The 23,047-nt window shown below is 37.6% G+C and overlaps 1 long non-coding RNA gene across 4 annotated transcripts in view; it reads right to left on the bottom strand.

Annotated features, from left to right (window-relative positions):
• LOC110476747 (uncharacterized) overlaps window positions 1–22,791 on the bottom strand; it is a 32,449-nt gene extending 9,658 nt beyond the window's left edge. For 3 of the 4 annotated variants that reach the window (XR_013339497.1, XR_002466474.3, XR_013339496.1), the window contains exons 1-5: window positions 11,701–15,593; window positions 9,856–9,957; window positions 9,458–9,524; window positions 6,392–6,440; window positions 4,091–4,212 (exon numbers count right to left, since the gene is read on the bottom strand). This is a non-coding gene — a long non-coding RNA (uncharacterized LOC110476747). Of the gene's footprint in view, window positions 1–4,090; window positions 4,213–6,391; window positions 6,441–9,457; window positions 9,525–9,855; window positions 9,958–11,700; window positions 15,594–22,391 lie in introns of those variants that run through there. The other variant, XR_004148110.2, reaches the window with a different exon arrangement.
• Window positions 22,792–23,047: the final 256 nt, after the last annotated feature.

The raw sequence follows: 23,047 nt of genomic DNA, 5'->3' as shown, positions 1-23,047 counted from the left end.
AGAGCTGCTCATCTTTACCATGCAGTACACGAACAGAAAAAATGCTCTGCAACAGGTGGGAAAGTGAGGGAGCAGGACTAAAACTGGAGCAGACACGAGCATGATTGCAGGATCTCTCCTGGCAAACAAAGGAAAGCTCTTGACAAGCCAAAGACTAGGAAGAGAGGAAACTGCCAAGAAGTCCAGCGAGGCAGCTTTTACACCTGTCGTTGTGGAATACACCAGCATGTCTGCTTTTTGGCTTGCTGTTTTACTATGGCCTATTAAAAGCAAATGCAGCTGAACAGGATTACCACTCTGCACCTTCACACTATTCTTTCAAACACATCAGCTGGCCAGAGCAGTTATTTCTGATGTATTTTCACTTTGCTACCTCCTTCTTCTTGCCTATATATCAACACCACCTAAAAATTAAACAGTAGACTTGTTATAACTTTATATGCTTTAATACCATTTTAGTGAGACATCCTTAAGTGACCTGAGATGACTTCATCTGAGGGTGCTAGAACTGCAAACAGGATCTAAACAGCTGCTTTTATTGCCTTCCAGTGTTTCCTGTGCAATTGTGATCAATGTTGTTAACAGTTGCACATAGTTTTCACTAACGTGCCTAGTCTTGCTGCCAAAGCTGACGGGACCGGACAGACAAACTCCCCACCAGTGAAATTAGAGTTAGCTGAGCAGTGACAACCTCCTCACAAAAACAAGCAGGGACACAGACAGAAAAAGTCACATCCAATGTACAGCCACGAGTAATGTTGAGTGAAAAATTTATATTGAAGAGTGGTCTTCCCATAAATTTATCTGTTCTTTCTGGCATAAACTCCTCTACTGCATACTATGCACGACAGAACAGGATCATTATTTAAAAGCCAAAATACCTGACCTGTGATATGTTTTATCTATCCTGTCACAGCAATCTGTCTTACTCCTATCAAAACCACAAAACAAAACCACAGAACAAAAATTCTGGAGACATACTTTCACTATATGAATCAATGAAGGCATAGATTTAACACCACTATATGGCACATGAAAAAAGCCCAAACATCCTAAAGATTCAAAACAATATCAAAAATGTTTTACTTCATATACTTTTCAAAGCCTTTCCTCTCACTGTTGTGAGTGCACATATCCCTATTACAGATATTAAAGAGCTTGCTCCTAGCAACATTCTGATGTGAAGCTTCTATAATGTGATAATTTTTGTGACTTCATCAATAGGTAAATCTGTCTCGTCTTTCACATTCTTATTAAACAATGAAAAATCAAATGTGTAAGAAAACCAAAATTCAAGGAGAGCTAAGGTAATCAGGTCCAACTTGTTCAATCTAACACTAGTTAGTGTTTTCACAATGTGGAGCATTAGATCTGGGCTATCAACTTCCAAGATAAAACAATCTCTGAATCTATCAAAATACTTTAAAAAATGCACAGGTGGCAATGCAAATCAGATACTTCTGTAGCCTCTCCATAGTCTGGAAATGAATACAATGAAACTGTACCACCTTGTTAAAAGACAAAAAACCCACACAACTAAAAATTACTATTTCTCAGTTCCAACTTGGGCTCACAAGACAGATGTAGCTTACAAACACAGCAAATCAACAGTTTGAAAAAGAGCAATCAGACATAGTAAACCACAGCTTTTTGAAAGAACATACATTGAGTAACTGCTAGCACACGTGGCCAAAGTGCACAAAACTTCCCAAGGATTCAAACGGATATGAGCATCTTTCACGTTTTAATGTGCAATGGCATCAGGTTGCACTGTGGGCTGCAATAGCAAGGGCATGCCTTGGGGCTGGTATGTTCATTTAACATATGAGTCATTCAGTGTGGAAACAACATAACAGAAATATCCACAAACCAATGAATTGTGAAAGAACTATAACATTTTCCCCCTCAGGCCTGCACCTACGAAAGTGTCACAAATGAAGTTAATATCACAGAAATTATTTAGCAAAAGAGGAATTAAGCAGAAAATGACAGTCAGCTCTTTTACAAGTCAATAACTTAACTGTTTATATTTGAAACCATACCAGTCAGTACAGTCATCCTCAAAAAGATCAACATAAAAAGACACTCCAGACTTGACTTTTATAACTAGTGCAACTACAGATACCTCTACAATACGGAAATTGCAAAGTAGGTTTTTCTTCACTGGTATCCTCCTTCAGAATCTGAGGGAATTTAAAACCAAGAACTTAACACCACACCCTTAGCCCCCTCTCCCTCTACCCCCTCCCCCCTCCCAAAAAAAAAAAAAAGTTGGTTTAAAATATAAATAAGATAAAATAATTAACCAAACACTTGACATGCAATGAACCCAAGTGAAAGATTAGCCTGTCAAGAAAAATAAAAAAACCAGAATAACAGCAGTCCAAAAAACACATTTATAAGTACATCAAAGCAGCTAAGTTTACATTCATATATCTATGCATATTTGTCCAAGAGCAGTTAAGGGAAACCTAGTATGCCCCTAAATTTAAGATGCTGATTTGTGTTTCATATTTTGGCACTGGAATGAGTACATAGTACTTTGAAGGCCAGATTTTATCTCCCTCCTACCTCAAAAGTAAAAATGAAAAACTGTATGTTACAGAAAGGGATATTAAGCAGTCACTTTTAGTCACCTTGCTTGCCAATCTAATTTCAAATAAGGAGACTGCTTACATTAATCTTTTTAGGTCTAACTTATACAGTTACATCAGACCTTTGGAGTGTGGCCACAGACCTCTCAGAGCTCACCTACCAGGCATTCTCTGTCCTTCCTCTTCCAGTGTCTTAGTGAGGATGCTCTGTTTCAATTAATGCTGCCCTAGGTACTTGTTATGATGTACATCTGTACCGTGCAATGGAGTCCAGAGCAGCTGTGTTCTGCCAGCCTGGCTGGTGCTCATCCCCACAAGAATACACCCCTGTTTCCCTGCTCTCACTGTGTGCCCATGGGAAGTATCTGTGTTGACACAAGGATGTGTCTGAGCTCCTTATCCTTGCCTCTCAGCGGGGCTAAGGCCTCTGGCAGGCCCGCTGCTACCACTGAGACATGAACCACCACCCCTCTGACCAGCACAGACTATCCGATTAACGCCTAATCCGCTTGTCAATCGGCTCCCGAGCCACCGCTGCTTTCTGCAGAGCATGACAAAATTCGGAGTTCCTGAGGTGTGTCTAAACCCTGATTTCACTAGAAGTAGCACGCTCTGGAACAGCTATCTCAGCTATGAAACTGCTCATCAGAAGAATTTGCAGTGTCTGTGCTGCTCTTTACTACAGAGCATACACACATCCAATACCTCAAAATGCCAAGAAGCTTTAAGAACTGTCAGCTGCCCCCAGAACAGTTCCACTTCAATATAAACCACCAGTGGGATTCAAAGAGTAGGACAAAGATTTTTGCTTAGGGAATTACTCGCCTAAGTTATTTCAAATACTAAATTTAAAGGAATCTCTTGTACTACACAGCAATTACAGTAAAACTTTCATTGGTGTTTTTACTTGCACTTTCTAACTGTGTGCATTATTTAAATGGTGTGAAACTTCTAACAAAGCAGTACCAATCAGTAACTTAACATGCTGCCATATTTTTTAACCAATATGAGGATTAAAAGTTTCCAGCTATGATTATTTGTCAATAATTACGTAGTTTTTATCTCCTGCAAAGCTGGATGCAATGTCTGTTAGAACATTCTTATGTGTAGTGGTGAAATATGCAACAAGAGATTATACTCTGAGTGAAAAAAGCAGTTTTTTTTTTTTAAATGACAGTTCAAAAATATTCAGTTCTAAATATTCAGAGAAACAGGCTCACAAACAGTGAGCCATAAATGGCCACTTAACTCCCTCTCTAAAATAACTTACTTTTCTAAAAAGATGCTTTCACTATTTTTATATGCAAGAACTTGATGCTAAGTAAAGTTGTTGTACAATGCTTCAGAATTTAAAATGCTTCATGATATAGAGCAATCCTCCTACTTTTCACATTTTAGAAGAAAATTTCATTAGACAAATCCCTCAGAGAGAGACACAAACACATTTTACTGAGAACTATCACGTAGTGTTTAATAAATTACATGCAAATTCTTACCAGAATGCCACTGCTTTTGAAGATCCATTGTTATCCTCAAGATATCCATTCGTATTCATCATTAGTACCCTGCTTCTTTTGCACTCAAGCTTCGGAATGGATTTCTGACAAGCAACCCACACCTACCAAAATGGTTTTTAGAAAGTAAATTATATAGCTGTAAGACATGGAAAACAAACCAGCAATTTGCAAACCACTGCATGTACAATGCAAACACAGCAAATAGAAAATTCATTCTGAAATGTTCATCCTATTATGCTGGACACTAATATAACCACAGCTGTAACATTATACTTCTAAATCACTGGTTCACCTATAAAAAAACTGAAGAGCAAAATTCCTTTTTAGCCCATGGAATCTCATATATTTCATCTCATTAAGAGTGGTCATTTGCCTATGAATGATTTTTATAAAAGAATAAGATAAAGGAGAATTATTCTAAACTATACTTAAGGTCTTATAAGGACTTATGAAAATTGAGGCTCCATTTATGCTGGATAGAGCAAATACACAGAACAGTAAAAGGTCCCTGACCATATAAAAAAAGCCAAGTCTAAACAGGTAAGACAGCACAGGGGAAAAGTCCACACACAGCACAAACAGCAGGACTGCAGTAAACATAACAGTAGTTCTACTTTGCAGGTGGTTTTTGCTTGCAAACAACATAGAAGGAGGTACAGGGTAAGGAGAGCACATTGGGTGGGAGGAAGCATATGTAGTATGCAGAAATGAAGCAGAAGTGAAGAGGTAGAATGGACAGCTAGAGGTGGAAGAAACAGTCAGTAAGCACAGGACAGAGAACAACTAATTAAAGTTAGTGAATGTTCTCTGAACGGTCAAAGGTCCCTAGGCTTTTGACTCTTTCTGTTCCTGTTAGTCTCTGGTGAGTCCTTTCTTTACTGCTCCCAGGCTTAGAGCAGTATATTTAGAATTATTTTATACTTATTTTCAGTTCTTTTCCCCATCACAATCCCCTCCCCACATTTTAAGATGGGATCAAAGATCGCTCCCTCACTTGTAGCTTTAAAACAGAGATGATCTGAATCTACTCAACAATAACTGTATACAACAAGCACATGCAGATTAGCCCTATTTGCAAGTGATCCAAGTTCTTATATTCCAACTTCAACCTTCCTAACTCTTTCTTAGGTAACACATACTGGATAGTAGAAAAGTGTGGCTAGACACTGATCTATAAAAGAGCAATTGAAAGTTGATAAGAGTACGTAAAACATTGTACTCCATGCTGAATAACAGAGTTGTTAGGATTCAGGACAGGGATAGCTGCTCTATAGGCTCTGGTGCACACAGCCAGATGGAAATATTTTAACCTTCACAGTAAATGTACTTGTTGTAGGCATTAACTGAATAGATTAGGCTTATATCAGAACAGAAGATACATTTTCATTGTCAAAACACTTATTGTTTATATCTTTTAGAATAAATGGAGATAAGTCAGTGTAAAGAGCAAGTCTGTCTACAAAGGCAAATCAAGTCTGTGAAACTGAAGTGGTGTAATTTTTTATGAGGCTGTACGGATAAGGGCAAATAAACTAGATTGAAGTCACTTTCATCTGGTGCAAGATCTGCAATAGGAATAGTTTATACTGGCATAGCAACTGCAATATAATTAAAAACAATTCCTGGAATTGGGCCAGCACTCTTAGGTTGCTTCCTTCAATGTGGAAATAAGCTACCAACAGATAGAGTTTTATACTGATACAGCTCTATTCACACCGGGGAAAGATGGCTGATACTTTAATTATGCCAGTACAGATAAAGTAGAGAAATGTCTGATAGAAAAACCAAGTGTCTCAGATATAGTCCATTTACCTATTGCAAGATAGCAACAATATTCCTAGCACAGGCAACACTTTAGAGCATCAATTCTTAACTTAAAAATAATTCCTCCTGTGTCATTCCCAGAACATTACCAACCTTTGAAATGCTAATGGAATTACTAGACACAAACTAGACTTTGAATTTCTGCCAGATTGTCAAGAGTTCATCTGACAAAAGTTTTCTCTGTGCCATTCAGGTGTCACTATTCTCTTCATACCTCCTTTTCTTTTAAAACTAATTTTTAGCAACAATGTTGCACTAATTTTGAATCCTTGTAAAAACACTGGTAAAAGTAAACTGTGTGTTTTGGCTTGAAAAATACACATAAAAGCAATTCTTACTCCCCTGCCAGACTACAGCTTTGGAAATTACCTGTAACTTGCCAACGACAATAACAGGCAAGCAGCTATCCAGCAAAATTCCTTTAGTTCATCTGCAGAATAGTACTTCCACACTTACCTGCACTTTGCTTGGTTGTTTGAAAAGGTATCTGCCAACTCCAGCTGCACTGTTAAAAAAAAAACAAAACCGAAAACAAACAAAAAACCCCAACTTATTTGCTTCTAAAGGAATAAAATTTAGTTATTTATCCATGTGTTCTTTAACGGACAAAACAAATGAAAAAAAAAAAGTTCTAACTACTGCGTTGTCCCTGGGACACTAAGAATGGTAAGTCCCAGACAACTGAGTTGAGACACCAGCAGTACCTGATAAAACAAGAATGCATTTTCCTCTTTAAAGTGACTCCTTTACAACAGCTTCCAAAACAGACTCAAGAGAAATGCATTGTTTTTGTCTCCCTATCTCTGCCTCCCCTGAAAGCAAGACCTCTGCTCTTGGGAATCTTTGGATAAAGTGAAATATCTACAGTTGTAACTTACGTATCAAAGGTGAACTTTATCTGCCTCTCTAAGAATAAGAACAGCAGCAACTATAACCTAGCACATGTACTGACAGGTATATTAGTTATTAAAAAAAATAGTAAAATATTTAGTTTTAGTTGCATGAATGTTCTCATCTCAGGGATCAATATGTGTTAAAAAGTGAGGTGCTTAAAAGTAGGGGGTTTTTGTTTGCTAGTTGATGAACCTCAGTAAGACAAGTTGAAAATAAAACTTAATATTACAATTCTTGTATAGCACGCTATCATAAATTAATGAGAAGGGCATAGTTACACAGAAAATCTTGTTAAACACATATAATGTCTCTATTTTGAAAAATTATCTTATTGTAAATAGTTAACAGTCCACTTTAAAGACCTGCCAATAAATGTAGTCTATTATATACAGAAATTATAATTTCTCAGTACCCTGGAATTCTGTAAAAATTAATCTAAAATAGTTTTAACTTATAGAAAGCATCTTGAATTATGCAATACTTAAATCTACTCCTTAAAAATCAACTTCACTGCTCTTTTTGATGGTATTCCATAACATACACAATTACCCTTCCACAGCATTATAATGAAGTTATTCTTCAAAGCACCAGACAGGCTCCGTCACCTCTTCTTGGTGAGCATGTCAGGAATGAGATATCCTCTCCTGGAAGACCCTGAAACTCCCATAGCTGTATTGCACATAAGGCAACAGACTCCTCCTTCAAGAACATAACCAACCAGATCAATATAACAACAATAAAAGAGTGGGATCCAAGAGGAGAGCATTTAAGCTAGATGTTCATGACCAGGATAACAAATTTCTGTATCTCCTCTCAAAAAGTATCATGATGTTGGGACCCAAAATCAGTGCAGCACATTGGGTGGTATCCAGTCCTGTCATTGTTGCTAAACCCTAAGGTAAGCTCCACATCAGCTCCCACATGAGCCCTCTCAGACATCCTTGGAACACAAGTCACAAGAACAAGTTAAGATCCATCCTTCTGAGTGGGCAGGAAGCTGTGTTCCAAAGAACAGTGGAACAAAGATATTCTATAAAACTAATATATCAATGGGTTACCCACAGAGAGAGGTACATGCACGGCTTATGTATTGCTCAGATACTTCTATTTTAGAGTGCTAATGGCACAAACTTACCTACAGTGATATGAACTGTCTCTTAAAATACGTCGCTTCTCTAAGATTGAATGTGCTGTGTGCTACATGATTTTTTTTAGTTATAAAGAAACTTTAGTAACTGTTGCTCAGATTTTGTATAAGTTTACGAATTCAAGAGGTACAGGAATTTGCCCCAGTCGTTTAGTATATCCTGTGGCAAGAATTACATGGATTACTCATTTCAACAGGGGAAAAACCCCCAAACCTTGTATTCTTCACCACTTAGGAACACACAACTTATTACAAACATGCGATACTCCTTCTATGCACTTAAATGAATTAGAAAGCTACTATAAGGCCACTTGTATTTTAATAGATTTAACCAATTGCTTGGCAGGAATAGTTGCTTATTTTCTTAAAGCAGATGATCTATGTCAGATGCAGCTGTTTCTCTCACATTCTATATTGCCTATAGAACTGAACATAGAAAATCCTAAATACGTCTCATTGATGTTAACAGTCCATTGAAGTTAAATATCTTAAAAGGTAATACAAGTATTTCTTTGATTTGTTGTAATCTTTTATCTTAAAATACTCTCTATTTTTATTCTTGATCTTAAAATACTGATCCTTTTATATTATTTTCCTGGTTTTGAAGGTGGCAAGGAAGCAAGTCTATAGTTGAAATTGGATAAGTCTTAAAAACAAATACCCAAATCTGTCATGTTTTCTCTTTGAAACACTATGACAGAAGAAAAACTTTTTGTTTTTTAACAAGGAAAACTTACTGCTTTTTTTAACAATTACAGAACTATTTTCCACTTTTCCCTCCCCATTCCCCCCAGAAAGCAGAGTAACAGAGGACCCTGGATTATGAACTAGGACAAGCTACCAGAGATGGCCATAGCAGCTCCTGTTGCCATTGTACACCATTCCTCTCCAAGTTTCCTGCCCTCATTAAAGAGGCCGCAGCACTGCTCTACTTTCCAAGAGCAGAAATAAAGTATAACAGCATCAGTTTTGGGTGATGTTAAGGCTGTCTGTTACAAACTGTGCTGAGCTGTCACAACACAGAGTTACCCTGTCTTTGAAGAAAGTGGGGACTAGCTGAAGCAGGAAATAAACCAAGTTAATCCTATGATCTGAACAGAGCCCCTATCACTTCCTCTAATATGGAAACTGTTAGGTCTAAATTATACATTCAATATCAAAAGACATTGCTGCAAAATTAAAATCACAGTAATTGGACCAACTACACACAGGTTCACATTGGAAAATTGGATTAGAACTAGATATTCATGTTCTGTGTCAGTATAGAAATCCTCTTTAGGAACAGTACTGCTGAAATGTTAGATAATTATATAAGGCTCAAACTGCAACTAACAAATACTCTCACAAATATAGATATGTCTACTTTAAATGAAATGTTAAATGGGAAATATTTATAGTTTAAGTTGCACACTTTGCTACTTAATTATCATAATTTTGAAAAGAAGACACCTTTAATTTCCTCCTCCAAAGAAGTTATTTACCTGATCTGTAGCTTGGGAGTCCCCAGTAGTCACTTCTGAGATTGCCATCCCACTGAATGTCAAGGACCTAGCATTTGAAGTATGGTATTTCAACATCACTTAATGACAACTTAACTTTGACTCACCAAAGATAAACCAACCTTCATTCCCACTCAGGTCAGCTCATTGATTTCACAGAAAACACATTTAGAAAGCAGAGCTGAATGCTTTCAGAAATTCCACCCATGAGATAAAATGGGGGAAAAAAACCCCATCCAGCAAAAAGGAACTGATATAAAATGTTTGAGACTTCTTGATGCATGACGAATCAAGTATTTTTGTATATTTCTGTGCAAAGTAACAAATAACCAAAATTATTGTTAACTGCTTACTGAAATGATATAATCTCAATACCTTACCTTCTTACTCTTCAGATACAGGACTCTGTTCTTTGACAAAAACCCAATTTTATCCTTGTACCAGAGGTTGTGTTAGGAAAACAACACTTCTGCTGAAAAAGTCTGGAAAAAAAAATACACTTGCTGCTCTTAATATCCATATTATGGACACCATAAGCATTGTTATGAATAATACAGAACTTGGGTTTTGTTTTACTCTTGTCCTACTTTGGATTCAATGGAACTGTGTTCCATGAAAGTCTGATTTAATGTACAGCTAGAATAGATTCTCACCAACAGGACCTAATAAGCTTAAGAATAAATATTGTTCTTTAATTACATTAAAAATAAATTTGGATACACCAAATACCTCAGTTTTTATAATTCTGTATCATTAAAAAAAACCCAAAACTTAAAATTCTATCTAGTGAACACTATTCACAGCATTCATACTGCAAAATAGGACCAGATAATTCTGGTTTGTGATGACTTTATTGACATGCATTTCAATTTTTAGAAGTACACTGAAGCAACTGCCTCCTTTTCACTACTGCTGTTCCTGTTCGGAGTACACTAACAGTTCAAAAGTTATTTTAAACTAGTTTCTGACTTCTAATTATCGATTACATTTATAAAGCATTTCTTTAAAACAACACCTTCATGCTTCCTACAAGAATGAGAGGACTAAACTAAAAGCTTACACTCAAAAAAACTGATGTTCTTTCTATGTCGCTGAAGTTCTCAGCATCAGTTCTCTACCAGGAAGGCACTGACATGAAGTCAAATGTGCACAAAAACATGCAGAAAGGAGCCTCTGTTTCCAGACCCCAAAGATACCACAGTAATATACCTGGCAAATTTGAAAACCACTTAATTCTGCAGGATTTTCTGCATGACAAATGATATTGTTAAGGCTTCTCAGATCGTATATGCATCTAGAAAGATGCAAGTGATCCTGTAATTTAACTAATAATTTGTCTAACAAAGTAGACAGATATCATTAAAAGATTCTTGATTTGTGCACCACTGAAAAGGCTAACTAATTGTGCTCTACCTGATAAGAAGTATTTAGCTGTTGGATTTTTTTTTCAATAAATTATCATTTATTTGGCTGCTGGTTGGAACATCAAACCCATTGGTAGTTAGAGAATCCCCACACTTTGCAATGAGAACACAAGAAATTCAAGTGCCTGTTTAAATGTTCACATTAATTTACTGCTAATAGTTCTTATTGAATGTACGTTGCATATCACTCCCATACAGAATATTACTATAAACCAATTTGTGCTGTGAAGTCATGATTAAGTTATAAAAATAATTGGATATCTTGAAAAAAATAAACACTACATACAGAAACCATTAGTGTTACAATTACAAGATTTAATAACACACTTTAAAAGATTAAATTTAAATTATTTTTTTAAAATTCCAATGCTGAATATTTTTAAGTAGAAAATTTTACAATTGTGAAAACCTAACTGTTCTCCCTTTTTGCTGCCTCTGAATGACTTGAGACTTACTAACGTTTTGATCCAAACTCAGGCTTAGCAAAACACTGAATTTATATAATAAACACATACAACAAGTCTGAAAAAGCATGCAGCAAAAGGGAATTGTGTCATTAAGACCATAACCTCCATTGACAGCTACTCCAGAGATAATAAATGGTGCTAGAATTATTTTCCAGACTATTTCCCTCCACTCATCTCATAAGTATGTCTGCTCCTACATGTGCCTTTTAATTTCAACATACTTCATGTATCAAATGACCAACACAAAGGCTCTGACAGGATACAGCACATATGCTGATGTAAATGAAATGCCAGCATATCAAACCCAAGTAAGTATATTTTAAAAAAAACTTACCTGTACTTGAAAAAGCACCCTTGTGCTGCATCAGTGCTAATTCCCAAATGAAGACTCTTCCTTGCAAATGAGTGAGCTTTCTTCAGATCATTATTCTGTGGCACAGGCTCCTCCAAATGGCAGAATGAATGTATTGCCATTATTGAAAATTTACAGATCATCTGAAGTAATTGAACTGAAAGCAAGAAATACAGCAACTTTATTTTGTGTAAAGTTACTGAAAACACTTTACCTGCTTTTCAAGAACTTGTTACTTAACAATAGCATTTAAAACACAAAGGATATGTATATGCAGTGATTGATAAAGTATAAATGAATTCATTAAACCATATAGACAGTTAATCTAAGCAGAGATGCCCAGATACGGAACTTCCATTCAATGCTACTGCAGAGCACCTTTAATACAGTTTAGGGATGTTTCTTATACATTATATATTTCTTCTCTTCAAAGAGGCTTTCACTTGGATATCTATAATGATACACGTAGTTTTGAAGAACATTTGCTTGTAATATAGAATTATCTTCAAGTAGTTCAAGTTACTCCCTTCAGCATGAAATATTTTGTAGCTAAGAACACCAAATATCATCTACCATCATCATGCTAATACAGACAGCTTTAGAAGACTGTCTTCAAGTTTCTCACAACTTTCTCTGATTTTACAGAATGTATTCAGTATTTTACTTTGGATGCTTACTTGAGGGCAAGATGAGTCACAGATTCTAGAGGCATAATCTGATGAGCATCTATTCTGGTAAAATGCCAGTTCAAAGAGAGAGGACCATCCTATGGCTTGTCCTGATCCTTAGGTCACAATCCCAATCTCCTCATGGAGCCACCCACTAGACTAGAGTGAGGAACTAGCTTGGGTTAGAAATTGCTGCTTGCCACAGACCCCTGTCCAAGTCAGGATCAATTTTCTGATTCCAGTCACTGCATGATGGCACAAATCGCTGTGCTAATACAACAGGAGGGAAAGTGAGGGAACAAGATGACACAGCTAATTGCAGCTACAAATGTCAGTACTTAAGAAACTGCTGTTGCCACCTGAGTGCAAATTACAAGGTAAATCACAGCTCTGCCACTGAAAGCAGCATAGGATACTACCGGAGTGCTTTAGTTTTCAGTTCCACCTCTGCATCACTGGTCATCACTCCCACAATGGCATCAAAAATGACGATTCACAAAGCCTCACCAAATCGCATGGGGTACAATTTCCTGCCAAAGGCCATACACTGCAAGTTTAAGGTGGGATGAACTAAACAGGGTGTGTGAGTGTATCAGTATAGAGGTCCATCCCTCTCTTGTCTACTAACAACACAAGCAACTTAGTAATTGTTTAGACTGCTAAACACAGAAGAGATTAATGCAGTTAAACATGTCTGCTTAGGTTAGGACTGGCCTTTTCCAACTTTCAAATCCACTACCTGATTTCAAACTTTATCAAAAAGGAAAACTGAAAAGTCATTTACAGTTTAATAAGAATTCAGGGATTTCAGAAGTCCAAGTACTGGGCAGACAGATATAGAAGACCAACCCACAAACAGACCAAACTGAAGTACAGACTGCAGCCTATGCCCATGTTATTATGGGAAAAAAAAACACACAGGCAACAGACACATGACAAGTACCCCAGCTGCAGCTGGTATTTTTCATTACCTCTAAGATACAACTGCATAGAAAGCTGTTGTATCTTGTTCTCACAGAACTACTAGACTATCCATGCAGAATTCAAAGCTACTTAAGTAGCATTAAAATAAGAGTCCTTGGTCTGCAAATTCCAGTTCTGCTCTTTGTGTTCAGTTTAGAAGTACAGTACGTACAGCACTTGACAGCTTCCGGTCTTCTGGCACAGCATTTCATCCTAACGAGATGCATTCTTCTTAGCAGATCAGCCACTTCATCCTTTAGAACCACTAAAGGAATGAATAGCATGGAGTCCTGCCGACTTACGAGTCTTTAGCACTTCATTCCAGCATTCAGTCTTTTGCCACTCTAATCCCATAATCAGATAACATTCAATCAACATTATTTGAAAATAATAAAATGCCCACAACATCCTTGTTGTGAAGAGCAGCATAAAGAAATAACTCCACTCCTTCTTAGCACCTCTTATTCCTTTTAATTACTTTCTATACTCCCTAAAAGCCCAAGAGACCTGCCAGGTCCTTAACACATAGTTGTGATGTTACCATACTCCTTGTATTTTTAAATAAAAGCATGCAACCAAGTGTTTTTTTTAAATACACGGCTACCAATACGATATGAAAACAACTATAGCCTGTTACTGAGATTAATTCACCTATTGGGAGGCTTAAAAATGTTACATAAAAACATTTCAAATTGCATGCAAGTGAAAGTGATTGGCCTTTTACAGGCAGCAGTTTAGAGATTTCCTCTCTTATCACCAAATTCATGCTCAAAGTAATTAACAATACTAAATGAGAACAGTTATAGAAGTATCAATGGGTACAAAGTTTATGCAGACACAGAAGAAAATCCATATGATTCCCTGCACATGAGAAGGATTATTGTTTATTAAATTCAACCAGCTGTGTCTCAATAGATACATCTTAATAAATATGTAGATAGATGTATTCAGATTTTACATAGTATATTCTAAAGAGGGCGGGTGATAGTGGGTTTGGGATTTTTTTTTTTTTTAATATAAGAATGCTCTTTCACATTCTGAGTCTTTGCTTTGGAAAGCTTTTAGGGCCTCAAACCTTTCTTAGGCAGCTAACCTGCACTGATACCTTTGTTACCATAGTCTCAGTACTAGTGGTACCTGAATTAGGCAGAGTAAGTTTAAATCCATTCACACACCTCAATTGCACTTAAAACATCAAATTTTCAGGCATTCTACTCTGAACTAATTCTAGAACAAGTCAACTGATGCTAGGAAAGAATTGTTACACAAGGAATTAAATCTGACATAAAACTGTATACAAAGAATTTGAAGCAATACAGAGAAAAGTCATGGGTGTATTCCTCTTACTGTTTTAAATCTTAAACTTGGATCACATTTGCAACTCCATGCTACAACAAGATGCAATTAGATAAAATAATGGCAGGGACATACTAGAGTTCAGCTTATTGAACTAATGATTTTTTTTAATAAAGGAAGTTACCTATTTGCATAATACAAGTGTGAAAATCAAAAAATCATTCTAGTGGGAGCAGGCCTCAGAGGTCATCTAGTTCAATCTCTGCTCAAAGCAGCATTAATATGTGAATACTCATTAATGACACAAGTTGTACTCTCAACCTTGCAGACCACTAATCGCATGTAATCCTTAATCAAATGCACTCAACTGCCTTTGATAGGATTACTTAGCTGCAGAAGGGTTTGTAGGACCAGTCACTTGCCACACGTTATTCCTAAGCATGGAACATTACAGCACTTCCAGCTGTACTCAGAACCAGTACCACACTTGCATTTTACTTCAAATGTCTTCTAACCAGGTACTGTTATGAGAGCAGCTTTCCAAGGGGACCTGATGTACCAGGGTAGATTCTGATGGATGGCAAAAGGATGGAGTGAAGTAGGGGTGATGAACCCCTAAGCACAGGGTTGGGTCCTGGTTTCAGGTGGTTCACAGGCTGATGAATGTAGGATAGAGGTCCTGCTCTGAGAGATACCTAGAAACCTAAAAACTACAAAGAGAAAAAATATAGAGAGAATATAAAGATAAATTAACATCACTGGCACCAACAATCCTTTAGATATCAAGGTCAGTGACCAAACTTCAGCAGAGAAAGTTTGGGAACCTCTGCTTTAGTACTGCCATTTTGTTTTGTTCCTCCAGTTTTGCTCTGATAAGGACCTCCATTTTGGATTCGTGTGTAACTTTACACCTTTATTTCATGCAAGAAATATGGTACAACATTGCTAATTACAAAAAAAAAAAAAAAAAAACAAACCAAAAAAAATCAACAAAAAAACCCCAAACACCCAAAAACACCCTCACTGAAATAATAATAGAAAAAGTTAAAATGTTTTATAAAAACATGGTTACCCAAGCTGGATTACAAAATAAATTTGCCTTATATTAGTTCAGTAATATCCTCTGTTCTGAAGCATGAAATAGTGTGACAGTTTATCTATGCTGTGTGACAATACATGAACTCTGCCAAACAATAAATAAAGTTCATCTTCTAAATTATTAATTTGAACATTTAATACCTGAATATTTAATATTTGAAGTAACTTCAAATATTGATACTGTGAACACTACTGTAAACAATATAGGCACTACTTAAGTGGTAACAGTAGCAACAATAAATAAATAGCAGTAAAAGTTAAAAAAAAAGAACTTTACTTTAGCAGCTTTGATAACTTTGGTCTTAGGACCATTCAAAGGTCATTTAAAAACACTGGGTTCTGGGGTAATTTTAAATACACAGAAAAGCATTTAAATTCTACAGTTCCAGACATTATTTACATGCCTTCCCCAAGCATTCATTAGCAGCCACTGCTGTTTGCTAGGTGGCATAGAGGGCCTGTCCCTATTTGACCTCATTCGCTTAAACTATAGGCTACTCCAACAATTTTCTCCTACATATCCACAAAAAGAGATTTTCTCAACAGTGTTTAAGTGTCAGAAGTTAGGTCACATCATGGTGCAAACACATCAACCACAAAGTCATGAAAGAAAGGGACATGGTTCAAACATGCAGGTAGGAAGCAGGAAGAGACAACAATCCAGCCAGCAATTCTACAGCTGAAACCAAGAGGTCAGTCAGATCTCAAACTGACAGAGCATCTTCACCAGCAAATTTCTACCTTAGATAGCTTGTGTAGCTTAGATATACTTGTGTTAAGAACCTTCAATATTTTTTCTGATTAAGAAGGGTGAGCAATTGAGTCTACCAAATATTTAAGTTTCCTTTTAACAATAAACTCTATTGCTTTAGAAAGAAAAAAATTACTTTAGAATAGTTGTTTGCAATAAAACTAACTGCATTTCCATGTTTGTAACCCTTCTTAGAAGTGTGGTGTTTGGCACTCTAGATGAGAAAGGAAGGTCATCACCTGACTACCAAGCAACAAGTCCCTGCCCTAGCACCCTGAGAGAAGAGAGAAAAAAAAATCGCAAGGAGATGCTCCATGGTATTTTGCCAACACAGGCATAGCCACACCTTGCTAGGTGCTGCTGCCATGTAAAAAGCAGATGAGTGGTTTTGAGTTTTGGTCAAGGTGCAGAATGACTTTACTGAAGAGTTTAACTAGGAAAAAAAGCAACCAAAAGGAAAAAAAAAAAAGAGACAGAATTGTGTCAATTATACCATATTTTGTACAGAGAATGACACCTTGAAACTTCTGCATTAGCACACCACAGATTATATAAAAATGACCAGTGTGGCTAGTTAATAACCTTTCTGATCTACGGAAAAAGCACTTTCAGGCTGAAAAGGACAACCACAGACATTCCCTTCTGTTCTAAAGGCAAAGGTAGAAATCCTGCTTTATACAGAGCAAGTCCTGAACACTACCACAGCTTTGGAACATATCTCTAATTTTAACATACAAAGAAAGGTTGAGAGATCGACAGGGAAGAAGACATACACTTAGATGCACTTAACAGGCCACTGGTTTGCAATACTTGAGAAGGAGAGAGGTACTAAATTTACATCAGCAAACCAGAACTCAGCAATATTTTATTTCAGCTATAAGTTGAACGATTGATATTTTAGGCTAGAGGGGAAAAAAGATAATCATTTTTTGTTACCACCATGATCCCACTCATCCACTCCCTACACTCCTTGTCAACCCAGGGTCCAGGAATTACAGAAAAAAATGGTCTAAAAACAGTTTAGAGATTTTAAAAAATAATTTATTTAGAAAAGGGTAGTGGTCTCTAGGCCCAAAATGTCTCCTATTTGAGGGTGAAGAACTACATGCATTCTCACAGCAACTAGCGTAACAAAATCATGTGGTGATTCAGCACCAGAAGCAAAAACTGTCACATAAAAATATTGGGGTCCTACACCTTAATAAAGACAAATTATTTTCTTTCATTAGCCCTATCTAAGGAATTACTTCATATACAAATAAATTTTTTTTACATTAAAAAAACCAAATAAAACTATGACAGGATAATTCAGAAATAGGAAAGATTTTGCAAGGTCTTTAAGCTCACACAGAATTAGTCCTACCAACTTTAACAAACTCTTTAGACTCAAGCAACTCTGAAAAATCAGGGCAGTATGCAATACACTGGCAAATCCAGAAAGAGGAGATAGGACAGGCATTTTAAACTCAGAATAAGCATCAGTCTTTCTTTGCATTTACACAGCACTCACTCGAAAGATGCCAGAAGCTGGAGCCTCGGTTCACACACAGTGTAAAGTGGCTGTAACAATACCAGCGTCCTTACACAGGACTTTTAATCAAATGGGATTGCAGACAGCAAAAACCTCCAAGACAAAGTAAGAAGAGAATCACAAGATAATGGTGATAAAATGTAGCTCAAGTGCTTCAAGTACCAGAGGGGAAAGTCTCTAATGGACAGGTAATGCTACGTCAATATAAGTTTAAATAGTAAGTAAGAATGGATTATCTGTCACTTTTAAATTTCACCTTTCTTCCTTTGTCAGTACCAACTGACATCTTACAAACTTAGAATCAGTCTCCTTGAAAAGATTCTTCCTTCTGAAAGTACCAGAATACATGAAAAATATCTTCAAACACATTATGGAGTGTAAAAAGAACTGGCCAATTTCTTGGACAGTGAGTGTATTACTTAATATTCTTTGCTCTGCTAACATAGGAACTGGGTTCTGCAGCTAAGATACTTAGAATTTTATTTTTCCAAGATTCACAAGGGTTCAACTTTAATATATTTGCTTACCACTTCTTTTTTCAAAGAAGGCTTTAAAGTTACTTTGAAAACAAAGAAACAACTTAGATTCTTTCTGGAAGTGTCATTATATCAATTATTGCTTACTTGCATGGATATAATTTAGTATTCCTTTCCCTTTTATAAACACACACAAAAGAGTAATAGCACCTTTTACACCATCCCAATTTTCCTAAACTCCTGTACAACACTGTCTTTAGCAACTACCGCTGGAAATCACTATTTTCAAAATGAATGAAATCTTACTGATAATATATCTTGGAATTCTGCTATAAATCAATCAGTTAAACCTAAAAACATCTTAGAAATTCCAGACTTCCATACAGAGGAAGAGAAAAACAGTATAAAGGCCAAACAAAAAGGAGAGGCAAATATAACCTGCCTTAAAAGAGAAATTAATGTATGAAACCAGAAACCAGCAAATCACATCTGGGCAAGTGTAAACTATTTGTTAATTTAATTTCAAAACACCTGGTTTGCTGTAACCCTTCTTACTTTGAAAGTCTTTTAACCAATGCAACTCCAAACTTTCACATCAGTTTTTCAAGTCCTTAACATCAAGTTAGCCAATATCTTTGCAACTACAAAGACATTAATTTTGTTTGACTGTTGTCATATTACCTCATGCTGAGTCTTATCCAAATTCTTCCATCAACATTAAGTTGTATTTTCTATTTTTTGCTGATTTTCACAAGAGTAGCAATAGAACACCACAGAAACATAACCTAATTACTGGAAGATTCCTAAGGACACAAATGCACAACATAACTACTATGATCATATCAGATAGCACTCAGCTTTCCATGGGTTTCAGAAAAAACATTTCATCACTGGTATCTTCCCACTATAAATATTCCAGAAAATAATTCATTTCTGAAAATACAGAAATACTAAGTTAACTTTTAGCTATTGTTCCCTACTGGAATGGGGTCAGAAGCCTATGGGCTGTAGGAAATGGAGGTAAAATCACTTTAAGAATAGTATGAAAATTAAGAAATTATTTTGAAGGCCAGCTGCAATTCCCAAATGGAAATCTTTGCAGTGATTTCTGAGAGCAGTACATCAGGTGCAAAGTGTTCAGCTTCTCTCTTTCTACACAGCAAAAAACACACTCCTGCTAAAGATGACAAAATAAGAGGCACTCTCATAAGACCCAAGAAGAAAAAAAGAAATCTACCTTTACCTCAGAGCAATACATAGATTTCTCCTGTTCTGTGAAGGCTACAGGCACCATAGTAGGGAAAAAATGCAGTGCTTCTTCTTCTTTTTTCCCCTGTACTTTTGAAAATGAGTCATAAAAATGTAAGAGGTTTTTACTGCAGAAAAAATAAAGGGTTTAAACAGGCAGTAGTTGACAAAAAAAAACTTGGCCTCTTATTTTAGAATCTCTCTCTTCTTAGAAAAGATCTTTCTCCCTTTGGTTAAAATACTGCAATGCAATAGCAAAAGGATACTATGTGTATATATCACAATCAGTAATGCTACTAATTTGTGGGCTTAAAAATAGTTGAGGAATGCAAGAAAGTTTACAATCAGAGTCACCTGGACTTCATATACAAAAAAAAAAAATTGAGACAATGGCTTTCTTGTGGTGTGTACTTGAAAAACAGAACATAATTAATATATTTAAGCAATTAAACAGAGAAAAAGAGGTACATACATAATTAGTTACTGTATTATTCTTACATTAAAATTCAAACTTGAAAAGTGCCATTTTGAAAATGGTCTTATGTTAGGTTTTGGAAAGAGGAGGAAAGTCGAGCAGAAGTAAAATCCCAAAAACAAAACCTTCCGAGCAAACATTTTCAGCTGGTACCTCCCACTCCATTCTCAGTTTCTCAGAGACCATCATGCAGCAACAACATGGTTAGAACTGAGCAGCCAACGGGTGTGTAATTTGCATGTGAAAATATTTTTAGAAGACACACATGAATAGCATATGCTCTCAGCCCAAGTACAATTTTCTAAATAAACACCCTGAATATTTTTTCCCTAACATTCTTAACTATGTTTCAGATAATGGTTTCTTGTACAGATTTGTTACTCTTTGAAAGCTCCATATATATATATATACGTACATATACATAGATACATATATATATACACACACACACACATATATATATATATATATATCAAGCCTTAACACTCATGTCGTGAGTTCATCTTGGGGTTTGGAGGGAGTCTCTGAGTCTTCACCGTGCCCATGTAGTCACAAAGTTGGCAAACAATGCTTGAACAGAGTGCAACAAGAGGATGATTCCCTGATTCAGGAAGTTAAACCAGACATGGATGTTCATTCACTTGCCTGAACCAAAGGATCTTCAAAAATTCTATCTTAAAACCCTCCTAATTCTATGTTACGAAAAAAGTTTCAAAAGGCAGATAGAAATTGATAAAACAAGAAATAAGCCATGTGCTCATGCACTCTTAGTTAAATTGAAACCAAATCTAGCCAAATTGACACAACATGCAAGACAAAACTCCATTTGAGCAAACAACAGTTTAACTAGACCTCAAAGTCATTACCAGTCCACATCTGGAACACTCACATAAATTCCTAGTGACTGCAGAGTCAGCGTCATGTAATAATTCTGCTTTGTTTGGGACAAATTAAGTTCAAGTTCTATGAAAAATGTCTGTTTCTTTTCTTTGCCAGAACAAAAATTCTGTTCCTCAAGCATATGGAAAAACTCAGGTTCTGGCTTCTGTCTGTGGCATGGGCTTGCCTTTAATCAGCTTGAATGTCAGGGAGGAAAAAAGATAAAGGATACCAGTAAATCCTATTGCGGTACTCAGGGGTACATAAAAAACACCTGAAGTCATGGAATACTTTGAGTTGGAAGGGACCTTTAAAGCTCATCTAGTCCAACTTCATGCAATGAGCATGGACATCTACAAGACCACGTTGCTCAGAGCCCAGCCAAAATGACCTTGAATGTTTCCACGAAATGAGACACCTACCACCCCTCTAACAACCTGATAGTTTTTCACCACCCTCATTGTAAAGTATTTCTTCCTAGACCCTGCTAAAATGTCTGTCCTGAAATATAAGTTAATTTACCAAAAAAGTTGGGGGTGGGAGGGAGGAGACAAAGGAGAGAATGGAGGCATTAGGCAGCTTAAAAAGTCTTAACAGTGTTGAGTCATGAATTCTAACTTATCGGAGAACTGGGATCTAGTACTAGAGCTTTTCCAAAATCAGCCCATGCTAACAAGGAGGGAAAACATCTATCTAATCCTTCCAGAGCATAAACACATACACGTAAACACCTTTTAACCACATTATCTCTTAGGCTGCACACACTTAAAACAGAGGTTTGTGGAAGGACAAAACAAAACGGCAGACTCTGGTCACCCCTGGGAAAAGGTAAAACTTACACTACAATCAAAGCACTAATGAAGCAAACCCCAACATCAACCAAAAAAATCAGTGCTCGTGACATAATTCTTTGCAGATTTCATTGCAGTATTTCTCCAATCGGGCATAAAACTTCCTCTAATAGAACAAAATACTCTCAAACATTAATTCAACCTTGCTGCACAAATTAAAGGAATAACTACAGCAAGAAATTAATTACAGATGTTACGACGGACCCGTTATAGTAACACATCAACTCACAATGCAAAATCATACAGCGCTAAGTGCTTTTTAAAAACGCAACCAGGAGTAGCGTGTCAGGAAAGCAGAGGCAGGCACTAGGAGAGAAGGTATTTTCCGTGCTATCACTGGAACAATCTCCTGACTCACTCCCTCCTGCCGCCCCGGGGAGCAGGAGGCTGGGGCCGCACTGACAGCTTTCCTGACGCAAGAGAAGCGGAGCACTGACCTAAATGCCGCAGCTGCTGAGCTCCTTGCAGCTCAGCCCGAGGAAAAGGGGCCAGCATGGATTCAAGCGCCAGCCACAAACTCGAGCTCCTGCAGCCCGCAGCTGCAGAGACGCTTGCGGAGACCCCCACATCACCTCGACCTCTTGAGCCTGAAACTTCCAAAAACGACTGCGAGGCGGGCTCTAGGCTGAGATTTAGAGCAGAGATTTTCAACAGGGAGCTGCGCATCCCCGCAGCGCTTCGGCGGCAGCAGAACTGGCCGCCCCAGGCTCTCGGGCAGAGAGTCACACGGGAGGCACCGAGCCTCGGACAAGGTTAAACCCCACCCTGGGCGCGACTTTAGGCGGGTATTCAATGGCCCGCAGGTTAATCACCAACTCCCCGGCGCGGCCCCCCCGCCACCGGGGCGAGCGCTGCGGGGCCGCCGCCGCCCGGGCCTCAGCTGGGGGGAGCAGGTGCGGCCCGGCCCGGCCCGGCGCGCCGGGGAGGCGCCGCAGGGCGGCCCCCGCCGCCGTCCCGTCCCGCCGCGCCGCGGGGCAGGGAGGGAGGGAGGGAGCCAGGAACAGCTCGGGCGCTGGCGGCCCCGCGCAGCGCAGCGCGGCCCGCCCGGCGCTGGCCCCGCCCCCGCCGGCAGCCGCGGGCGGGGCGGGCCCGC

The sequence above is a fragment of the Lonchura striata genome, chromosome 2 (assembly GCF_046129695.1).
Source record: "Lonchura striata isolate bLonStr1 chromosome 2, bLonStr1.mat, whole genome shotgun sequence".
NCBI classification, from domain to species: Eukaryota; Metazoa; Chordata; class Aves; order Passeriformes; family Estrildidae; genus Lonchura; species Lonchura striata.
The sequence above is the reverse complement of the archived record's forward strand: the minus strand, read 5'-3'. Positions and strand labels throughout refer to the sequence as shown.